We start from the raw sequence: 22,727 nt of genomic DNA, 5'->3' as shown, positions 1-22,727 counted from the left end.
GTGTGTCATAACGGAGGAACATGACCTTACTAGACATGGTTCGATCAATGATGGGTCAGGCAAATTTCCAATAGAATTTTAGATTTTAGGGACATGCACTAAACACAGTTACACTCACAGTATATAGAGCTCCGTCTAAAGCTGTCGAAAAGACTCATATGAGTTATAGTTTGGAAAGCCTCCAAAAGTGTATTTTCTTAAGATTTGGGGTTGTGAAGTATACGTCAAACTATTAATTTCAGACAAACTTCAACCGAAATCTGAGAAATACATCCTTGTGGGCTACCCAAAGGAAACAAAGGGGTATTACTTCTACAATACATCTGAGAAAAAGGTATTTATTGCTCGAGATTGTATCTTTTAAGAAAGAAATCACATTTCCAAAATGACAAGTGGGAGAAAATTAGACGTCGAAGAAATTCGAGTCGAACAACAAACTCTAGAGAATGATCAAGATGACATTCAGGTTGAAACACAAAGATCTTTAGAAGTATATGGTGAGAATCAAGAACCAACTAGAAATATAACCCCGCGTAGATCGCAGAGATATAGGTCTCAACCAGAAAGATACATAGGTATTTTGACGAATGAGAGCCATGAAATTCTGTTGGTGGAAAGCGATGAACCTGCGACTTACAAAAAAAGCTATGACGAGCCCTAGCTGCAAGCAGTGGCAAGAAGCCATGCAATCTGAATTAGACTCCATGTCTGAAAATCAAGTTTGGGATTTGGTCGATTTTCCAGATGGCTACCAAGTCATAGGAAGCAAATGGGTTTTCAAACTGAAAAAGGACAAGGATGGGAAACTAGAAGTTTTCAAAGCTAGATTGGTTGAAAAAGGATATAGGCAAGTCCACGGTGTGGATAATGATGAAATCTTTTCACTAGTTTCAATGTTAAAGTCTAATTGGATAATGTTAGCAATCGCTGCATATTACGATTACAAAATATGGCAGATGGATGTCAAAACCGCTTTCTTAAACGGAATTTTAACAGAAACTGTGTTTATGACACAGCCTGAGGGATTTGAGGATACAAAGAATGCTAAAAAGGCAAGCTTAAGAAATCCATTTATGGATTAAAGCAAGCATCAAGGAGCTGGAATATACGTTTTGATGAAGCAGTCAGTGACTTTGGCTTTGTCAAGAACGCAGACGAATCTTGTGTGAAGGAAATATGTCCTTCACCCAAGGTGCATTAGTCCAATACCAAGGTTAAGATTAATTACAAACAATTAATTCAGTGAGATCAAGTGATCGGAACAGCTAGCTGGAGAAATGCTTCCGATCAGTGAGTTCTAATCTATATTAGGCTTACAACTTACTCTTGACTGAACCTATAAGGTCACACTAATGGCATGTAACAGATCATCGGATTCACGGAAATTCATTTAATAGCTTTTCGGGAATTAATTCGGAAAAACATAATATACGGTATGACGTTGGATCGGAATCGTATATCATATCGCGAATATTCGTAAGCTGGGCGAAATGAATAATCGTATCGTACGACGGTGATTCGTCGTGTACGATACGATAAATAATAGCCGTAAGGCGTTCGGCGCGAATACGAGCCCCAACGGAGCTGTCGGCCCGTCGAGCCAAGTGCGCATGCGGGCAAGGCCCAACGAGCCAGCAAGCTTGCGTGCAGCAAGCAGCAAGCTCGCGGCACATCGTGTGCGCGCACAGCTGGGCAGCAGCACAGCGAGCAGAGCAACAAGGCCCACGACCCACTGCTGCTGCTCGGCTGCCGTGTGTGTGTGGGCTTCGGTGAGTGTGTGTGCTTGTGTGGCCGGTTAGGGCCTTGTGCCTTGGCCGGTTACACAATCTAACCTTAGGGTTATATTCCACACTCCCTAGTTATTTTTCCAATATGAAAACCTAATTCTACATATTACGTACGGTTAGTTTTGCTCTCTACACAAAACTGTTCTTCCCAAAAAGCAAACACTCTTGAGCATTGTCTAAGCTACGAATCTCAAGACGGATCTGAACGTGTCAGTGAACCAAATAGACGAAGGACGATTGGAGTTCTTTGTTCGTGTTCGTGAATCATAAACTCGGGAAAACACGCTTCGAATGTAAGTTTGCTTAATTTGTGCTTTATACATGTTTCCTGGTTTTGGGGATTGTTCCGCACATGTTATATGTATTTAACTGTATTCCCCTACAGTGGTATCATGAGCCTTATGTATTAAAGTACTTATTAGCATGATTTATATGTTTTTGTATGCTGTCGAATTTTTTCGGATTCTTGTTGAATTTTTCGAAATATTTTGGATTATTGCATGAATCGTATAATATGTTGTGAATTCAAAAAGTTTCGAAATTTCGATTTTTCTGACCCAAATCTAATTGAAAACGATTTTCTAATATCAACTCATGAGAATAGAATTGCAAAAACAGGCCTCGAAGTATGAGTTTTTGGGCGTTTTTATTAATTAACGAATTAAAATTAACAAATTCGGAAAGTTTTTGAATTAATTGGTCGACCTAAACTACTCGGAATGGATTGAAATTTTCCCTACTGTTCTTGGGTATATTTTAAAATTATGGTAAAATTTTCGGCCATGAATGTTAAGTATAAACCCTAATTTCACTTTCCCCAAATTTGTAATTTTTAGATCGCTAATTGATTTTTTAAATAATTTAGATCTGGAAATTTGGTTAATTGGGAAAGGGATAATAATTTCGTATAAAGTGGCATTCTTTAAAATTATTAGATTAAAATTTTGATTAGATTCGTTAATTTTAATCAACACTTAAACCAAATTGATAAAAATCAGAATTTTGAATGTTTAGAACGATTTAAAATTTTAGATTCGTTTATCAAAACGTTCAAATTTTTGTTGACATTGTTCGTTCGTTAAATTTGAATATAGTTAGCCTAGATTTAAGAAATTTTGCAAATTTGGATTGTTGTAAAAAATTAATTAAATTAGAAACTTGTTATTTTTCGAAAATAAAATCGGTTAATTTTATGAAAAATAACTAATGCAAATATGGTTTTGTGAAATTGAAAAATATTTTGTTTAAAATTAGTTGGTTCGTATGGCACGAACCAAAGGCACGAACAAGGGGTGTGCGGTGCGTGTGGCTCGTCGTAGCCCATGCGCGCTGCCTCCCCGCAGCACAGGCGCAACAACGCGGGCAGCAGCAAGCAAGCTGCGTGCCGCGCGCGCTGGCCAAGGAAGCAAGCAAGGCAGGCAGACCTTGGCTTGCGAGCTGCGAGCAAGCAAGGGGCAAGGCTGCCTTGCCTTGCGCACAACGAGCACAGCGAGCCACAAGCAGTGATGGCTGCGGCAATGTGCGATGGGCTTGCGGGGCATGGGCGATGAGCTCGTGGCCTCGTACGGCCACACAGCACATGGCAGTGCTGGGTTGGGCGCAAGCCTAGCCCGCATTGCACAATTTCGGCAATTTTCGTTCGTTGGGCTTTTAAATTTAATATTTGCATTAAAACTGGCTAGCGGGGATAAATTAATTAATTTTTAATATTTAATTATCCGGAATAAAATATTGGTTTGAGTGGGAGCCTCTTAAGGAAATTAAAATGAAATAATTATTTTAATTATTTTCGTAGGGCGCTTTATTTTAATTAATTAAATTTTGATTAGAATAAATTCTAAGGATTAACAATTCGGAATTGATTAATCTTTTAGGACGCGTTTATGTGAACCTGATTTTTAAATAAATCATGTAAATAGTTGCATAATTTATTTAGGCCATTTGTTTTAGGATACGAATGGATGAATGCATAGAATGTATATTTTATGTATTGCGGGTACTAAAGTGACTAGTATGGCCAATCTAGGATAGTTAAATACGGTATGCGAACCGTTTTATCTTTGAATGTAAAGTTTTCAATATGGTCTGCGTATCATTGAAATTTTGATGTAATTTTTAATTATTTCAAGTATTTCTAGTTTAGAACTTTAAGTTAGCATTAAATGACGATTCAAGACGATGCCAAGCTAACAAGATGGTGAAGAAGATTGGATGCTTCAAGACAAGAGTTTTGGGCCATAATAGTTCACCAATTTTATTTATGCACTAGTTCACCAATTTTATTTATGCACTATATATTTTTAAGACATGCCAAAGCTGCTTAAGGATTTAAGACTTTTAGGGTCTTGGAATCGTTTCATTCATTTTTGGACCATGTTTTACTTTTGCATGAATGAAATGTTTAATAGCTTTAATGATTGCGTGAATGTTTTTATTCAGGTTATTAAAGTATGATAAATGTTTTCTTTGCTAGTTCATTTTGTAGAATCGTAAATCTTCAACCTTATTGCGTTCGGACAATAGAACTGCGATATTTCTTCGATCGATTGGTAAGTAATTTTGAGAGCGATTCTCAAAGAAAAGGAGAGTGGGAGCGTATCTTGAATGCTATTTTCTTATAGTGATCTTCATGGTTGTTTTCAAACTAAAATTTGAATGGTAGACCAATTGGACCTCATATGTTCAGAATACTGGGTAGTTTTGGAATAATGAAGTATTGAGTTAAAGACTCATGTATAACCAATGGTTAACAACCAATTTTCTTTTGATTCGATAAATGTACTAGACTCACTAGATGTTGTCATTCAAAGTGAATAAAAGAAAGGGACTTTGTAATCATAACAAAGTAAGAAGATCAAGGAAAGAGTAAAATCTTTTGGACTATAAGAAAACGTGCTAGAAAAGATAGGAAACGGGAACAAAAGAAATGAATTTAGATATTCAATTTCTACCTTGAAGTTTATGTTAAAGAGAAACGACTTAGTAAATAAACTCCTATGGTATTAGATTACCGCTTGAGGTTCTAAATCTTGTTAAGAACTCAAATTCCAGGAGCTAAGTCTGGTTACTTGACCTACAAGTGGGAAATGAAGCAAAGTCTTGCTACATTAGTTGTAGGGTCATCATGTTTGTTTTAAAGTCCTTCTAAAGGCTGGAACTTAATGGTATTAAGTTCCATTAATCATCATAAATAATTTCTGTTTGGACAACAGAAAGACTCACATTCAAAGTAAACAAAACATTCGTTGAGTGTTTATTCGAATGAAATGGTAATTTAAGGGTTGATTCATATGATTGATTAATAGACAAACAAATCTCTTCACACTTAAACTTCAAAAGGTTCAAATCAAATATTTTGATTTGTGTGCCACATATCTTTGGCAATGTCATACGACCATATCAACAAGACAACATTCTAAAATTCCATGGCATGGATTTCTGAAAGTTGGTTAATTAAAGACATGTGGGTCTTGCTTGTTGAACATGACATAGAAATGGACTATTGTTAGAAGTTTCTAGACAATAAAGTTCATGGGCCAAAGATAGATTTTATGACTTACCTATTTCACAAGAATTTGAGAAAATATGGCTATATTTACTCAAGGTGAAATATGTGAAATGCTTCAATGCAATTCAAAAAAGGGTATAAAATCAACTTGTCAAGAATTTTGGAACATCTAGGCTGGGTCAAGGTGATGTTTGCATGAGCCAAGAAAGATTATCTAGATTGTTTATATGGCATTAGGAAAATCGAAGCTCCATAAGAATATGGTATGTCCAAATGGACAAATCGGAATCTATTCGATTAACGATAATCACGACTATTTTCCTATATAGTGTTTCTAAATGATAGTCTCAAGTGACTATCACACTAAACAAAGTTGTCAAAGCTAAGGATAAGATGTCATGAGGATTTAACTTCGATTCATTACATCTTTTCAGTACATATATATCTAGGGTTGTCAAACCCAGTGGGAGTTAGTGTTTACATCAAACAAACTCAAGAATAGATATATGTTTCTTTATGAGTAACTCATAGAAACAAAGGTATTGAATCTACCAAAAACCTGAGAACATATGGTTGTTGCTCTAGATAATGTCTTTTAGGAAACCATCATATTTCCAAAAAGGCAAGTGGGAGAAAAATGACCTCGAAGTGACCTCAAAAGAACTTCGAGTCAAGCAACAAACAAATGTAGGATACTTAGGAGTCTTTGGAAAAGCTCCGTACTTAGAAGCCTTTGGAAGAGATTCAGGAAGATTTTGGAAGTGCTTCAAGAGAATCCTAATACTCAAAGGACTTGAGTACTGTCTTTATAGACACTAACGTTTGATGTTCAATACCTAGGTAAATGGTATAAGGAATAGAATTCAACCAAGATAGATACATAGATATCTTGAGGAATGAAAACTATGAAGACTTTGGAAGTGCTTCAAGAGCATACAAGTTACTGGTTAGCTACGACGAATTAAAAATTCCCGAGTATGGTTTGAGGCCATCAGAAACATAAGTATGGTTCGAGGCCATACAAAATGGTTTGAGGCCATTTTATCCGAAGTATCTTCATCTTAAAGAATCAAATCTATGATTTGGTTGATTTGCATAAAGGGTTCACTCCAATTAGTTGCAAACATGTTTTCTAAACATACAAGGTTGATTTTCATAAAGGGTTCACTCCCATTGGTTGCAAACATGTTTTCAAAACATACAAATATGATATTGTATACACATACAAAATAAAATCTAGATTGGTTGTTAAAGATTATAAACAACTTCACGGTGTTGATAATGTTGAAATCTTTTTCACCAAGTCGAAATGCTTGAACTATTTTGGATAAATCTAGCAATCATTGCATATGGAAATATGGCAATTGGAAAACGAAACACCTTCCTCAATTGGACTTGTAGAAAGGAATTGTGTACATGACACAATGTAAAAGTTTTGGATGCTAGATAAAAGAGCAAGCTTAAGAAATCTATTCGTAGATTAAAGCATGCAAGTAGGAATTGGACCATATTTTTCAACAAGGCTATTGAGCAATTATAGCTTTATGAAAATATGGATCATCTTGTAGATGAGGAGTCTAGTGGGAGCTAAGTGAAGTTTATTGGTTCTATATATATGAGATACACATCTCTCTATTGAAAATGACATTCAAATTCTAAATGGTTAGATTTGAAAGTATTTGTCAATATTTAGAACCATGGCGAAACTTAGAACATACTGGGTTAAAGATCTATTGGATAGGATCTAAAGCGTTGTTTGGATTCTGTAAAAGTTATTACTAAATAATATCAAACACAATTGAGATACTCAAAAGAGACTCTCAACCCATATGAGTAAGTCTAAGTAATGAATGCTTTAACTAAGTATAAAGCCAGGCTGTTATTACTAAAGTTAAACATGAAGGACCTTGAAGAGGTGCCTTCACCTTATATCACATGGCAATGCCAAGATTTTAGCAAGATTCAGTATCTCTTGAAAAAGAATAAAGCTTAAAGTTACATGGATAGATTTTAAAATGCGAATAGTTTTTGCATTACAATCAATCATGTATGATGTGATATATAGATCGCCAAGATAACTCGTGAACATTGCATCGTGAAGAGATTATACCAATCTTTATTGATCTAGATCAAAGATCATTGGAATAATATCAAGAACATCCCATACATTTGGATATGAAGGATGAGCACTTGATAAGAGGAAGTGAAGATGAACTAAAGTTTTGATTCTACATGCATTTGCCAAAGAAAAAGCTGAATCTTGTTGTTAGGCAAACCACAAACATACACGGGCAATTAGGCGTCATGATTAAAAGGTGGTAACATAGGTTCTAAACCATATGTGATGCATGGGAAACTGAATCAATGATTAGTTTCCAAGTTTTCTGTTGAAAGATGTATCTCCCACATCTCTGTAAACTGGTTGGAGTGTTCCAAAAGGATAGCATCATTTGCAATTATACATAATTTAAATGAACTCATTATTGCCTAAGAAGCAATGAAAGGGAATTGTTTCTAGTGGGAGTTCTTCAATGAATTCAGGTTGATCACAAGTCTGCTATCTGGATGATTTTCTAATTTAAATATGATTATCATTCTAAACAGCAATGAAAGATTAGATCATTCTATAAACATATTCAAAGATCTTTTCATCTTACATCGAAAGACTTTCGATAGAAAAGATGCTAAGAATAACAAAGTATGATAAACTAAACCTCTGCATCAAATGAGATACAACACTCATATGCAGAAATGGAATCAAGTTTTAGTTCCATGAGTGTTTTAAGTCTTGGGTGAAAGGCCTATATCTATAAAACATTTTTTGGGTTAGAGGCCCACAAATTGGTAAGCAATTGGTTTAAACATTTATCATTTACGAAATTACATTTCATAGATCATTTAATCTTGGTTTAGTATTAAATGATGAAGTCCAAGTGATTCAAAACATTCAAATGGGATGTCAAGATGGATTCTTTGACAAAGAAACACCCATAAGTGAACTTGAATATTGAAATCACAAAAGGATCCCTAATCTAGGTCATTGAAAGGTTGGACGACCAATGACTAATGAAGATTAGATTGCAAGTTGATTTATGGTTCAGTTTCTTGAAGTAGATGGACTTGATGTCAGAAATCATTTGCATAGATACTTATTGGATCTTGTATCGGATTGACCATGAGGTCACCTTAAGAGATCAAAGTCATGTCATAAGTAGTTCTCATTAATAGTGATTGGAACCTATTCCTCATAACCTGAGTAGTTATGGCTGCTTGTTTGAGAATTAGTTCACTTTCATGCTCGGTAAATGTCGCACCGTAAAAGGAGGCTACAAAAGCAGTTATTGGGCGTACTATGAATCAAAGTAAGTTTTTTATAAATTACAAGAAGGGATTGTCCTCCTATCTTTGATAGGATATGGTGTTGTTGTACAAGGCCTCTCGAAGAGTAGGATACTGTAAAAATGCATGGCCGTGCTCAGAATGGTTAAGGCTTAACCTTCTGTAAAATTTTAACAGTTGAACTCTGTATTTCGAGAAACACTTCTAGACCTAATAAGGATGGCTTGGATCTAATCTTATGTTCAGTAAGTAACACCAAGAAACAAAGGAATCGGAATGCACACTTGTCTGAATGACAAGTGGGAGACTGAAGGAAATATGTCCTTCACCCAAGGTGCATTAGTCCAATACCAAGGTCAGATTAATTACGAACAATTAATTCAGTGAGATCAAGTGATCGGAACAGCTAGCTGGAGCAATGCTTCCGATCAGTGAGTTCTAATATATATTAGGCTCACATCTTACTCTTGACTGAACCTATAAGGTCACACCAATGGCATGTAACAGATCACCGGATTAAATGAATCGGAAATTAATTTAATAGCTTTTCGAGAATTAGTTCGGAAAAACATAATATACGATATGACGTTGGATCGGAATCCTATATCGTATTGCGAATATTCGTAAGCTGGGCGAAACGAATAATCGTATCGTACGACGGTGATTCGTCGTGTACGATACGATAAATAATAGTCGTATGGGGTTCGTCGCGAATACGAGCCGGAACAGAGCTGACGGCCCGTCGAACCAAGCGCACATGCGCGCAAGTCCCAACGAGCCAGCAAGCTTACGTGCAGCAAGCAGCCAGCCTGCGGCACAGCGTGTGCGCGCGCAGCTAGGTAGCAGCGCAGCGAGCAGAGCAACAAGGACCACGGCCCACTGCTGCTACTCGGTTGTCGTGTGTGTGTGGGCTTCGGTGAGTGTGTGTGCTTGTGTGTCCAGTTAGGGCCTTGTGCCTTGGCCGGTTACACAATATAACCTTAGGGTTATATTCCACACTCCATAGTTGTTTTTCCAATATGAAAACCTAATTCTAAATATTACGTACTTTCAGTTTTTCACTCTACACAAAACTGTTCTTCCCGAAAAGCAAACACTCTTGAGCATTGTCTAAGCTACGAATCTCAAGACGGATCTGAACGTGTCGGTGAACCAAATAGAGGAACGACGATTGGAGTTCTTTGTTCGTGTTCGTGAATCATAAACTCGGGAAAACACGCTTCGAGTGTAAGTTTGCTTAATATGTGCTTTATACATGTTTCCTGGCTTTGGGGATTGTTCCGCACAAGTTATATGTATTTAACTGTATTCCCCTACATTGTGTATACAAGAAAGTCAGTGGGAAAAATTTCTTTCCTAGTATTGTATGTCGACGACATATTACTTATCGGAAATGACATTCCTATGTTGAACTCTGTCAAGATTTGGCTTGGGAAATGTTTTTTGATGAAGGATCTAGGAGAAGCATAGTACATACTAGGACTCAAGATCTACAGATATAGATCTAAAAAGATGATTGGACTTAGTCAAAGCACTTATATCAGTAAGGTGCTTGAAAGGTTCAAAATGGCTGACTCCAAGCGAGGCTACCTACCCATGTCTCATGGAATGACTCTAAGCAAGACTCAGTGCCCAAAAACACTGGATGAGCGAAGACGAATGAATGGGATTCTATATGCATCATTGATTGGTTCAATAATGTATGCTATGATATGTACACGCCCGGATGTTGCGTACGCACTCAGTGCTACGAGCAGATACCAGTCAGACCCAGGAGAAGCACATTGGACTGTTGCCAAGAATATTTTGAAGTACCTGAAAAGGCACAAAGATGATTTCCTGGTCTATGGTGGAGATGATGAATTAATTGTTAAAGTCTATACGGACGCAAGTTTCCAAACCGACAAAGATGATTTCAGATCACAGTCTGGGTTTGTCTTCTGCCTCAACAGAGGTGCAGCAAGCTGGAAAAGTGCTAAACAGAGCACCATTGCGGATTCTACAACTGAAGCGAAGTACATTGCTGCACATGAAACAGCAAATGAAGCTATTTGGCTAAGGAAGTTCATAGGTGAGCTTGGTGTATTCCCCTCCATTAAAGGACAAATATCTCTATATTGTGACAATAATGGATCTATTGCACAGGCAAAGGAGTCTGGACACCACCACACACTCAAGCATGTATTTCATAGATTTCACCTTCTAAGAGAGTTCGTGGAGAGAAAAGAAGTCGAGATATCACTAGTAGAAAAAACCCCTGTTGCAGCCCCCTTGTTGCAGCGTACATGTATTAATACGCTTCAACAACCAGTCGGTCAACGCGGGTCAAACCTTTTAAAGGGTTGTTGCAGCGTACAAATTACTTGCCCCCTGCAAAAGAGTTTATTGCAGCGTACATAATAAAAGCCCCCTGCAATAGACCTTCCATTTTGCAGCGTACATGGTAAAAGCCCCCTGCAATTGTTTTTTTTATTTTTTTTCGCTGTAAAGGTAGGTAGTTCTATTCAGACCCATTTCGTCTCAAACCTCGAGCAAAACTAAAAAATCTAAAATCTCGCGCTCACTCCTTCTTCCACCCGAGCATTCTTCTATTTGGATTTTGGAGAGAGAAATCGTTGTTAATTTCATGAAATCAGGGTTCGAATTCGTTTGTTGAAGAGGAGGAAAAAGGAAAATCGATTTTTTTTTTAGTTTCGTTTTACAAGCCCTAAAAAACCCTAGTTTCGGAAATTAGGGCAAAGGATTTCAAATTTTGCTTGCTGTTTTGCGACATAGGTTTTGCAATCTAAGGGTTTCGTGTTGCGGGGGTGGTGTGCTTTGCTCAGGTGATCTTCTCGACCTTTAATTTTGACCTAATTTTTATTTTTATTTTCGCAAACCCTAGAATGTCATCAAGTTTGGGAAATTAGGGTTAGGGGGAATGAAATTGTGTTCGTTTTGTTTTGATTTTCGACCTACTAGGTCAATTTATGAGTTAGGGGATATTGAAATGTGATTCTGCTTGCATAAGCTGCTGAATTGCTGATATTGAAACAGGGTTTGATTTTTCCTCTTTATTCAAGAAATTGAAATGGTGTTAAGATATAGGCATATCGCTGACATTGTTTGGAATGGCTAGAATCTGATTTCATCTTGTAAGTTCCGAAAGGTGTTTTTCATTAATTAATACCATTAATCTCTTAGCCTTTTTTGTATGTATTGAATTAGTAGTTTAATGTTGTATTCCAGATTGAAATTCCTGTAAGTTATTCCAATTGGAAGGCAAAACTATTTTTTTTTCCTCTTCTGCATTTGGGTACATGCTTATCCTTATTTACTTCTGAATGTAAGAGTCTAATTTATGGTTTAGGAATTGAGTTAGATGTTTAATGTACTAAAATTTGTGTTTGTTTAATATACTAAGGGCCTGTTTGGCCAAGCTTCTATAAAACAGTTTCTGCTTTAGAAGTACTTTTTGAGAAACTAAGTAGTCTATGCTAAACTGAAAAGAATTTGGACGTAATGCTATGATAGCCTGACAGGTGGTTTTATGCCCATATAAAAAGGTAATCCTTTTTTGGTTTTATGGCCCATGGATGTGGTGCTTCTGCTTTCCGTCCCTCTATACCTTTGCTTCTTTCTATTTGACAGGTAATGGAACTAGATGTGACAACAATTGATCACAATTAGCAAGATGAATATGTATTGCTGAATCTTGATGCTGTTTGTGGCCAAGTCAACATTCTTCTAAATGAGCCATATGTTCTTACTGTAAGTTATGAACTTGTGCAGGACAGTTATTTCCTGTCTCAACATTTTTGTCTTGCTTCCAAATGACCTTGATTTTAAGACATACCCTCTTCGGAAAATAGTATAAGAACTACTAAATGAGTAAAATCCTAGTATGATAGATTGATAGGATAGTAGATACTCTTTGTGATGCATCTTTGAAAGTGAGATACTCCGTAGGTAATATATGTGCTTTCTGGTACATATTTAAAGGTAATAAACATGCTTTTGATGGTTCATTACAAACTAGCTACAGGAGATTTCTATTTTCTTGTTAGAATTCTCCATGATTTACTCTTTTCATTACACCCTCAATAGTCAATCCTAATGTAATGAATTGTGTAGTTCTCAGTTTTCTGAGGAACACTGCTTTTAGCACTGAATCAAGTTTAGGGTCTCAATTTGGTTTATTTTCCTCATTTCTTTTCGATAGGTGTCACTGCGACAATTTAGAGGTTAAAAGTTGTTCGCATAACATATTCAATAGTTTAATGCTTCATGTTTTATTATCATTTAATTTTTATTATCCTTCATGTTGACTGGAAATTTAGAGGTTTGTAATAATGTCCTCATTTAAGTTTTATTATCCTTCATGTTGACTGGAAATACCAAAGCGTATTCAAGTTATAAGTCAGTGAGTTGGTTTCTTATCTATTGATAGTACGGAGTATATAATATTCTTGCTTAGATAGCCTTCTTTTTTATGGCCTTGAACTGATGAGTATAGAACTATAAATGCAGGGTCTGGATACAGCCAACCCAGTCTTGACCATAGGGGACAAACTAAAGCTGGTAAGTTCATGGCCTTTCTTTAGTTGTACAATCATATCTTTCTTATTTGTCTTGTTTTTTCAAGAGTTCGTCTAAGGTTTCTTCCCTGTATTATTAATTAGAGGTGATTCTGATGAAAATATTCTACAGACCAACCCAAGTTGGATAAAAATTGATCCTTGATGAGCTATTGTTGTAGATATTCAATTCAGGGTAACATGGGGGGGGGGGGAGGTGGATAGGCTATCAATTTATTATACTGATTCTTTAGTTGTACAATAATATCAATTTATTGTACTATGAAGGTTCATGCATACAACTCTAGTTTGAAAGTAAGATAATATTTGTTATGATGGTGTTTGTCAGAATGAGCTGATATGGAATAGCTTTGGTTATTACTGTTTTGTTTGATTTTATCTGTCATTTATGTTACTGTATTAGTCTATTCTCATTTGGTTAAGAAAGCTGCGCTCCTTTTTATTATTCCCCCAAAAGGATGTGGACAATCATATGCCTCTTGCTGTCAAGAATCGTACCGTTGAGCAGATTCGTGGACTGGGACTTGTGTAAATGATCTGAAGTCTGAACTATTGCTTTAGTGTTAGATGACTTAGATCATTTATGATCTGCTTGAGATCACCGGCAGTATGGTTTAGTGTTAGATCCGACTTCAAGATTGCTTTTTTGGTGGCATGCAACTATTTAGAAGCCAGGAGAGGAAATTCAAGGGAGGTGAAAACGAGAGTGAGGGGTAGATCATATTGGAGGAGACAGAAGAAAGAGGAGGGCTAATTAAGAGATAGCATAACAGGGGAGGTGCACATAGGGAAGGTGGCATTAGGTTTCTATAATATGGGGTAGGAGTGTTTTTGGCCCTTTCTTTTAATATTTGGGAGTAGCAAAATAGTCATGTACGAATGCGTCGTAGCACATTTCGATCAGAGATACTAGCAACCGACTTGCATTCGTCACCAAGGCGATGCGCTTGCTAAAACTTCCGAATTGAACTTTGACACAGATCTAAATTCTACGACTGTGAGACCAGTTGATTAATATGCTTAGTTTTAAGTTTCTAAGACTTATTCTAACTACTTATACACATTTAAGGCTTGATTGGTCGTTATAGGACATATTTAGGCTAAAATGACATTTTCGCTCCAAACTATGAACTAAAGAATCTAAGGACTCATTTTAAACTTACTAAATGTTTTATATGCTTAGTTTTGACTTTCTAGAACTCATTCCAATCCATTTATGCATATTTAAGGCTCATTGTGTCGTTATAGGTCATATTTAGGCTAAAGTGCCATTTTCGCTCCCAACTTTGAACTTAAGAACCTAATGACTCATTTTAAACTTATTATATGATAAATATGCTTAGTTTTAAGTTGCTAAGACTTATTCTAATCTATTTATGCACATTTAATGCTTGTTTTATCGTTATAGGTCATATTTAGGATAAAATAAGGTATTTTCGATCCCAACTTTAAAATAAAGAACCTAAGGACTTATTTTAAACTCATTACATGTTTAATATGCTTAGTTTTAAGTTTCTAAGACTTATTCTAACTACTTATACACATTTAAGGCTTGTTTGGTCGTTATAGGACATATTTAGGCTAAAATGACATTTTCGCTCCCAACTATGAACCAAAGAACCTAAGGACTCATTTTAAACTTACTAAATGTTTTATATGCTTATTTTTAACTTTCTAGGACTCATTCCAATCCATTTATGCACATTTAAGGCTCATTGTGTCGTTTTAGGTCATATTTAGGCTAAAATGACATTTTCGCTCCCAACTTTGAACTTAAGAACCTAAGGACTCATTTTTAAATTATTATATGAATTATAAGCTTAGTTTTGAGTTTCTAGGACTTCTTCTAATCTACTTATACCCATTTAATGCTTGTTTGATCGTTATAGGTCATATCTAGGCTAAAATAAGGCATTTTCGCTCCCAACTTTAAAATAAAGAACCTAAGGACTCATTTAAAACTTATTACATGTTTAATATGCATAATTTTAACGATCTAAGACTCGTTCCAATCTATTTATGCACCTATAGGCTCATTGGGTCGTTATAGGTCATATTTAGGCTAAAATGACATTTTCGCTCCAAACTATGAACTAAAGAACCTAAGGACTCATTTTAGACTATTAGGACATTGTCATTAGTTTCTTGAATGTTAAAATGTGATATTTAATTTGTATTTAATCTAATGTTTAATTTAAATTTCTGTTTTTGTAAAGGTCTACACTCCGAGGATTGCGCCTTATGCGAGGAATTTGATGTGGTTCGTGAGCAATGGGCTAAGTTTTTTACCAGCAAGTATTTATTATTGGCTTTAGCGCGCTTGATCGAGTTGGTTTAGTTGTTATAGAATAAATTTTATATTAAAATGTATGTTTATGTTGAAATTGGAACATATATTTAAATGTAATATGTGCACTTTGGTTTTGGGATATATAGTATACAAAACTCCAGTTGTTGTTTTTATATTTGTTATACAGGTTGCGTTATTCTATTATTGTTTTGACAGGTTTCTATATTTGGTGCAAGGCACTCTAGGTATCCCTAAACAAAATTAGAATTTTCCCGCCAAAAGTGCTTTGTTGCAGCGTACATATATATTGTACGCTGCAACAAGGAAAAAAAAAATTCGCAAAATTTCAGACTTGTTGCAGCGTACAAATAAATGTACGCTGCAAAAAGTTGAGTCTTTTGCAGCGTACATATATATGTACGCTGCAACAAGTCCAAATTTTTGCCAATTTTTTGGCACTTGTTGCAGCGTACATACATATGTACGCTGCAAAAAACCCCTTTTAGCAGCGAACATTGTACGCTGCAACAAGTTCAGACTTGTTGCAGGCCCCCCAGTTGCAGCATACGATGTACGCTGCAAAAGGGGTCTAAAAGCCCGCTGCAATAAGGGTTTTTTCTACTTGTGTATGCAAGATTGGAACTGACGACAACATCTCAGATCCATTAACTAAAGCTCTGTCGCAAGCGAAGCATAACTCGCACACTGCAGCTATGGGAATCAAGCATGTTGGAGAATGGATTTGATGACCTTAATTAATTTTTTCAAGTTTTAGAGTTTAATACTTTATAAAACATTTTTGGTTAACCATTCATATAAATGAATAGAATTTATTTTTTCATTTAATTTTGTGGTTTATTAAATTATGAGTCCTTTCAATTTGACAATATATTCAAGATAGACAGTCAGGACCAGTCCTGTGACTAAGAAATATCTATCAAGTGAACTTGAATGTCAAGAGTTGAAAATGGTCCCTGGTCGGAAGTTTTCTATTAAGGTGGACGCATAGAAAACGCTAGACGACTAGAATGCAAGATGACTAGCAGTTCTGTTTCTTGAACTATGTGGACATGGCAATGTCGCAATCATTTGCATAGATACTTACTTGATAAGATTAGTATTGGAAAGACCTTTGAAAATTTACTGTAAGAGATGAAAATCTGTCATAAGTAAATTTCATTACATTATTAAACAATAATCCTCAACACCTGAGTGATTTGAGATTACTTGTTTGAGAACTGGTTACTTTGCGTTGTCAAGCATCGCACCGCAAAAGGAGACTATACGACAACGCTCAGGTAATCACCTATCAAACGAAGTCTAACCTCAAGACCACAAGATTGGGATTGTCCTCCCATAAATCGGGATGAGATGCCGAAAATTGTACAAGGCCACTCGGAGAGCTAGAAACTGAAAAATGCATGGTCGTGCTCAGATGAATCATAGGCTATGATTATCTGTTTATTTGATCAGTTGAACTCTGAAACCGAGAAATACCTTTGGACATAATAAGGATGATGAAGGAAATAATGCCCTTGGTCCAAGTATGCATTTAATGGTAAGTCTAATAAATGCAGTTCAGTATTAATTATACAAGTTAATAATTCAGTGAGATCAAGTGAACTGTATGCCTAGCTAGAGGCCGCTTCAGTTCAAGTGGATTAATGATATTAATCCACAGCTTACTCTTGACTGAACCCGTAGGGTCACACAAATAGTACGTAAACGGATCAAGTATTTAATGGCCTTAAATACTTCATCTATGGATATTCGGAATCGACGGATCTTGGTGTCAGTGGGAGCTGAGATCGTCAAAGGCAAATAATGAATACTCCGGAAACGATGATATTGCCGGAAACGGAAATATGGATCGTATCGGAAATATAAATATTATCCAGGTCGTAGATGTTGCCGGAAACGGACACATGGTACGTATCGGAAAATATTATCGGAAATGGAAATATTGTCGGAATCGGAAATATTATCGGAATCGGAAAATAATTCCGGAAACGGAAATATTAAATATTCATTCGAAACGGAAATTAATTCCGAAATCAGAAATGTTAAACATTGTTCGTATCGGAAATGAATTCCGGAATCGGGAAATTAATCGGAAGCGCGTCGTACGAATTAGCATCGGACGAGCTTGCTAGATGAAGGCCCAGCGCAAAGGCCTGGCCCAGCGCGCGCCTAGGCTGCGAGCACAAGGCAGCACGCGTGGGCTTCATAGCTGCGTGGGCTTTGCGTATGCGCGGGCATGGCCTGTGCGCATGCGGGTCATGCTCATGCGTTCTTGCGTACGAAACCTAAACCATGTAGGATTCGTTTAAAGATTAAATTCCTATATCTACTAGATAATTAATTAATAGAGTTTTAATTAAATTCAGATTAATTAATTCGTTTCCTAGTAGGATTCCAATACCTTTTCCATACCCTATAAATAGTTGATCAATGCTCACAATTTATAACGAGTTTTCTAAGTATTCAAGAGAATTTTAGGCATAAAATTCAGTGACTTATTTGCCTCATAATAGCCGAAAATACATAGTACCTTTGGGGCGATTCTAGTTAATTAAACCTAAGGCGGATCCGGACGTGCTGTGGACTTTCTACGGAGGGACAACACTTGGAGTCCTAAAGACTTGTTCTTGTTCGGTTCGGGCGCACCAAGGGAGGGCACGCTACAAAGAGTATGCATCCTAAATTATGCTAATTGTTATGTGGCAATTAATTTGAAATCCTAGCTTTTCTGGTTTTTCCGCATGATTTATATTCATTTATATGTATCAAAACCTAACAGTGGTATCACGAGCCTCTAATTAATTCCATAATAAATGCTTAACATGGTTAAAATTTATAAATTTGCAAGCAATTAAAAGGGGTGATTAATTTTCGTAATTGTAATTAATTGCAAATTTGCGTTTATTTAATTATATGTACGCAGTTTTTCGGCAGTTTCTTCGTTACTCAACGAAATCGAGTGATTTTTGTGTCGATTCCGCATGTAAAAGGCATTCTAAAATTTTGACAAAAATAAGTACTTTTTCGGCCGAACCCAGAATTCCCAAATTCGAAGCATAACTATGACTTTTCGGAGGTTTTAGTTTTTCGAACGCAAAGTTTGTAATTTTAAGATGTTAAATTTAAATATTTGCGATTATTGTTGTTAAATCTTGAATTTTTTATTGACCTACTGTATATATTTAACAAATTTGAATGCCTAAGCTTGTTAATTATATAAACCTAATTTGTAATTGTAATTAATTTGTTGAAATTCGAATAATTTAGAATTGATTTGATTTTCATAATTAATTGACAATTTAATTAGGTATCCTTGATTAAAAACCACCATAAAAATTGTTAATTTATGATAAATTTTAATTTTTTATGACCTATATTTGAATCCATGATAATCGGAAATTAATTGATTAATAAATTTTTGATTTTTCGCCCTAAATTTATGAAATTAATATGTTTTATTAATTTGTCAATAAATTTGAATTAAAAAGTTTAAATTCGCTCATGTTTGTTGCACGCACAAAGCAAAGGATGCTACGTGTTAGCCTTAAGGGGTGTTGTATAGTGCGGGAATGCGACGACGAGAAAAGGAGCTTGTCGCCCATGCGGTACGAATGCAACGAGCAACAAGCAAGAGGCGCGCGCGCGAAGCAACGGAGCTGGGCGTGTGTTACTCGATGGGCGATGGGCGATGGGCAATGCGGGTGCCTGGAGATCAGTCGCGTGTGGGCAACAAGCAAGCGCGCTGCCTCGCCCAGCGAGCAGACCAGCAGCGTTGAGCAATGCGGGCTGCGCGCAGCGTGGCCCTGCATGGCTGCGATGCGTGTGGCCTGCTCGTGCATGCCTAGAGATCAGTCGATGGGGCGCAGCTGCCTCATGACTCGATGGGGCTTGGGCGCAAGCCCAAGTGCCTCGTCGTGTTACGATTGATACGTTTTGAATTTAATTTTGAAATTTCAGTTCGGAAACGATTTTAATTAACTTTAAAATTCGACATTTAAATTGTTTTCTCGGAATTAAACTTTGAAATAATCTAATTATTATAAATTCTAATTTATACTAATTATTTTACTAAAATTAAAACCTTGAATAAATTTAAATTCATTCATTTAATTCAACTGAAAATAAATTAAAAGGATTCAATTATAAATTTATATGAGCTTTAAATTTTAATTAAATTTGTATGTTTCCGGTTAGACTAGGAAATACAATTTTATTTTTAAAATTAGTAAAGCATGTAAATTTATTGGTTTAAGTGGGAGCGTTTTAGTCATAAACTCTTGATTAGGTCTACATTCCTTTAAGGTTAAAACAACTTGATTAGAATTAATAAGGATTGAATAATTGGTCGATTATTGGAAGCCTTGATTAATTGCTGCAAATGTTTATGTGATGCATAATATGTTCTACTAACCAGCTATGTGGGCCATTCATGATAATGAATGGGTGAATGGTATATATTGTATATCTACTGTTTTGCAGGTTATTGAAAAGTGACTAGTATGGCCCAAATGAAGGAAATAATGCCCTTGGTCCAAGTATGCATTTAATGTTAAGACTAATAAATGCGGTTCAGTATTAATTAACAAGTTAATAATTCAGTGAGATCAAGTGAGCTGAATGCCTAGCTAGAGGCCGCTTCAGATCAAGTGGAATTAATGATATTAATCCACAACTTACTCTTGACTGAACTCGTAGGGTCACACAAACAGTACGTAAACGGATCAAGTATTTAAGTGAATATATTATTCATTAAGTACTCTATTTATGATCATTCGTAAATGACGGATCTCGGCTCCAGTGGGAGCTGAAATCGTCAAAAGGCAAAGTAAAGAATATTCCGGAAATGATGATATTGCCAGAAACGGAAATATGGTTCATGAAGGAAATATAAATATTATCCAAGTCGTAGACGTTGCCGGAAACGGAAACATGGATCGTATCGGAAAATATTGTCGGAAATGGAAATATTGTCTGAATTGGAAATATTGCCGGAAACGGAAATATTCCCGGAACCGGAAATATTGTCGGAATAGGAAATTATTTCCAGAATCGGATATTTTAACGGAAACGTAAATATTTGTTCGAAGCGGAAATAGATTCCGGAATCGGAAAACGAATCGGAAGCTCGACGAGCGACAAGCCGGCAAGCGAGCTGGCCCATCGCTCGACAAGCAAAAGGTCGAGCGCACAACACTAGGCGCGAAACCCAGCATCGGCGCCCAACCGTGTGCAATGGGCCTGGAGCGCCGTGGGCCGCAGCGAGCCAAGGCAAGCAGCAGCAAGCCAAGGCAAGCCGAAGCGCAAGGCCGAGGCCAAACGTGCGTTTGGGCCTAGCCAGGCACGCGTGCCAGCGTGGCCCTTGTGGTTGCATTGGTTTCTTCGTCTTGGGCTTCAAGCAATGTTTGATTACATAGTCCCCAAGTAAATTTGGCTTTGAGTATTAGTTTTCCTAGTTTTACTAGAATTGGATTAATTAAGTGTTTAATTATTTCTACAATTCTAATTGGTTAGGAATTTCAATCCTAAAGGGATTGGTAATTTTTTTCCTAGTAATACTCAAATTCCTTATTTCCTACCCTATAAATATGAGGCTAGCCCTCATAATTTACATACATCAAAATCATATTCTTTACATATATTGTGTTCAAGGGAGAACATATATTATAGCCTAACCCCGAGTACATAGAACCTTAAGTAATATCCTAGTTGTTTGAACCTGAGGTGGATCTGAACGTGTTGTGGACTTTCTACGGAGGGGCGACACTCGGAGCTCTAAAGACTTTTCTTGTTCGGTTCGTGAGCAGCTAGGGAAGGCACGCATCACATTGTATGTAACCTAAATTATGCTAATTGACTACGTGGCAATTAATTTGGATTCCTAGCTTTATGGGTTTTCCACATGAATTATATTCTTTGTATTATTAATAACCCAACATTTCTAACCTTTCCTTCCTTTCAACTTTTGATGCCTCAATCATAAAGACAAACAAGCAACCCCTATTGTTCCGGTGTTGTAAAGATGGAAACAATGGGCTTCGAATGAAGGCCCTTTCGTATGTGTTGAAGATCTTGGTTGCTTGAATGAGTCGAGTCCGAATTCACCTGCACAAGAGCAAAGTCACTAGCCTCGGGGGTGTTTCCGAGGAAAGCCCCTCCGATGCCTAAGTAAGAACGATGCTCGGATTCTAGAGAGAAGTTCTCTAGAAGAGTAGTCTTAAGGCGATAAATTGGACGTACCTTGAGGTGTGAGCCTTGGTGGTCTATTTATAGTGTTTGCATAATAAATGCCCATAGGTCATTTATTGCTATTGGGCCTTGGGCCTTAATGGATGGCTGAATAGCCATGGTGGTAGGTTTGATGCTGTTGTTTAGAGCCATTGGGCTTTGGACTTAGTGGCCCAATTGAATATCAATTGGGAGCCCAAACAACATGCCCCCCAGACCCGGTCCATTTAGAATTAAATGGGTGGGTTTCCAGTTGTCAGAAGTCCAAAAGTTCCCTCTCTTTTTTTGAAAATGGATGATTTGCGTTGATGACAAGTGTTGGGACTTGTATTGTGTCGTGGAGATCGTGGGTTTGAAAAGAAGTTGATGCGCCTCTTTTTTTTCTATAAATACTGGGCGCTTAGCTCTCTTCAAACTTTTACTTTCTCTCTCTTTCAAACACACTTCCTCTCTTTTTCTGGCGATCACAGTTTTCGAGTTTCTTCAGATCTACGGAATTCGGTCAGCTCTAGACTTCGGGAACTTGTGTCGTTCGCTTTGTCGGCGAATTCCGCTTCGGAAAAAGGTAACTTGTTTATGAATTTTCCTTACTTTTTCGTTCTTTCCTCTACTTCTCAATCTAAACCCTAGACCGAGAATTCGCGACCATGGCAAAGAATAAGGGAAAAAGTAAGTTTGTCGTTGGCTCTTCTAGTGAGAGGGAGGATGTGCCTTCGGGAAGGGTACAGAAGACTTCAAGGGGTTGGCCTTCGGAGAGGCCGGTGGAGAAACGTTCGACTGGTTGGGACGCTTCCAAAGATGGTGCTGTTGGCGGGTCTGGTGTGTCTGAACGTGCTACTTCTGGTAAGAAAGCTGGTTCTTCGGGTGTACGCCGTCCTTACCCTGAGTTTCCAGTTCATTGGACTGAAGCTGATCCAAAGGGCAAGTATGCCCCGATCTTGCATGAGACCACCAAGATCGATGGTCCGTTGGAGAAATCG

The 22,727-nt window shown here is 36.9% G+C and overlaps 1 long non-coding RNA gene across 1 annotated transcript; it reads left to right on the top strand.

Annotated features, from left to right (window-relative positions):
* The first annotated feature begins 12,038 nt into the window (after window positions 1-12,038).
* Window positions 12,039-15,672, top strand: LOC130461128 (uncharacterized). The gene is made up of 3 exons (XR_008921503.1): window positions 12,039-12,384; window positions 13,144-13,194; window positions 15,428-15,672. It is a non-coding gene; the product is annotated as an uncharacterized lncRNA (long non-coding RNA).
* Window positions 15,673-22,727: the final 7,055 nt, after the last annotated feature.

The sequence above is a fragment of the Spinacia oleracea genome, chromosome 5 (assembly GCF_020520425.1).
Source record: "Spinacia oleracea cultivar Varoflay chromosome 5, BTI_SOV_V1, whole genome shotgun sequence".
In the NCBI taxonomy this organism is placed as follows: Eukaryota; Viridiplantae; Streptophyta; class Magnoliopsida; order Caryophyllales; family Amaranthaceae; genus Spinacia; species Spinacia oleracea.
The sequence above is the reverse complement of the archived record's forward strand: the minus strand, read 5'-3'. Positions and strand labels throughout refer to the sequence as shown.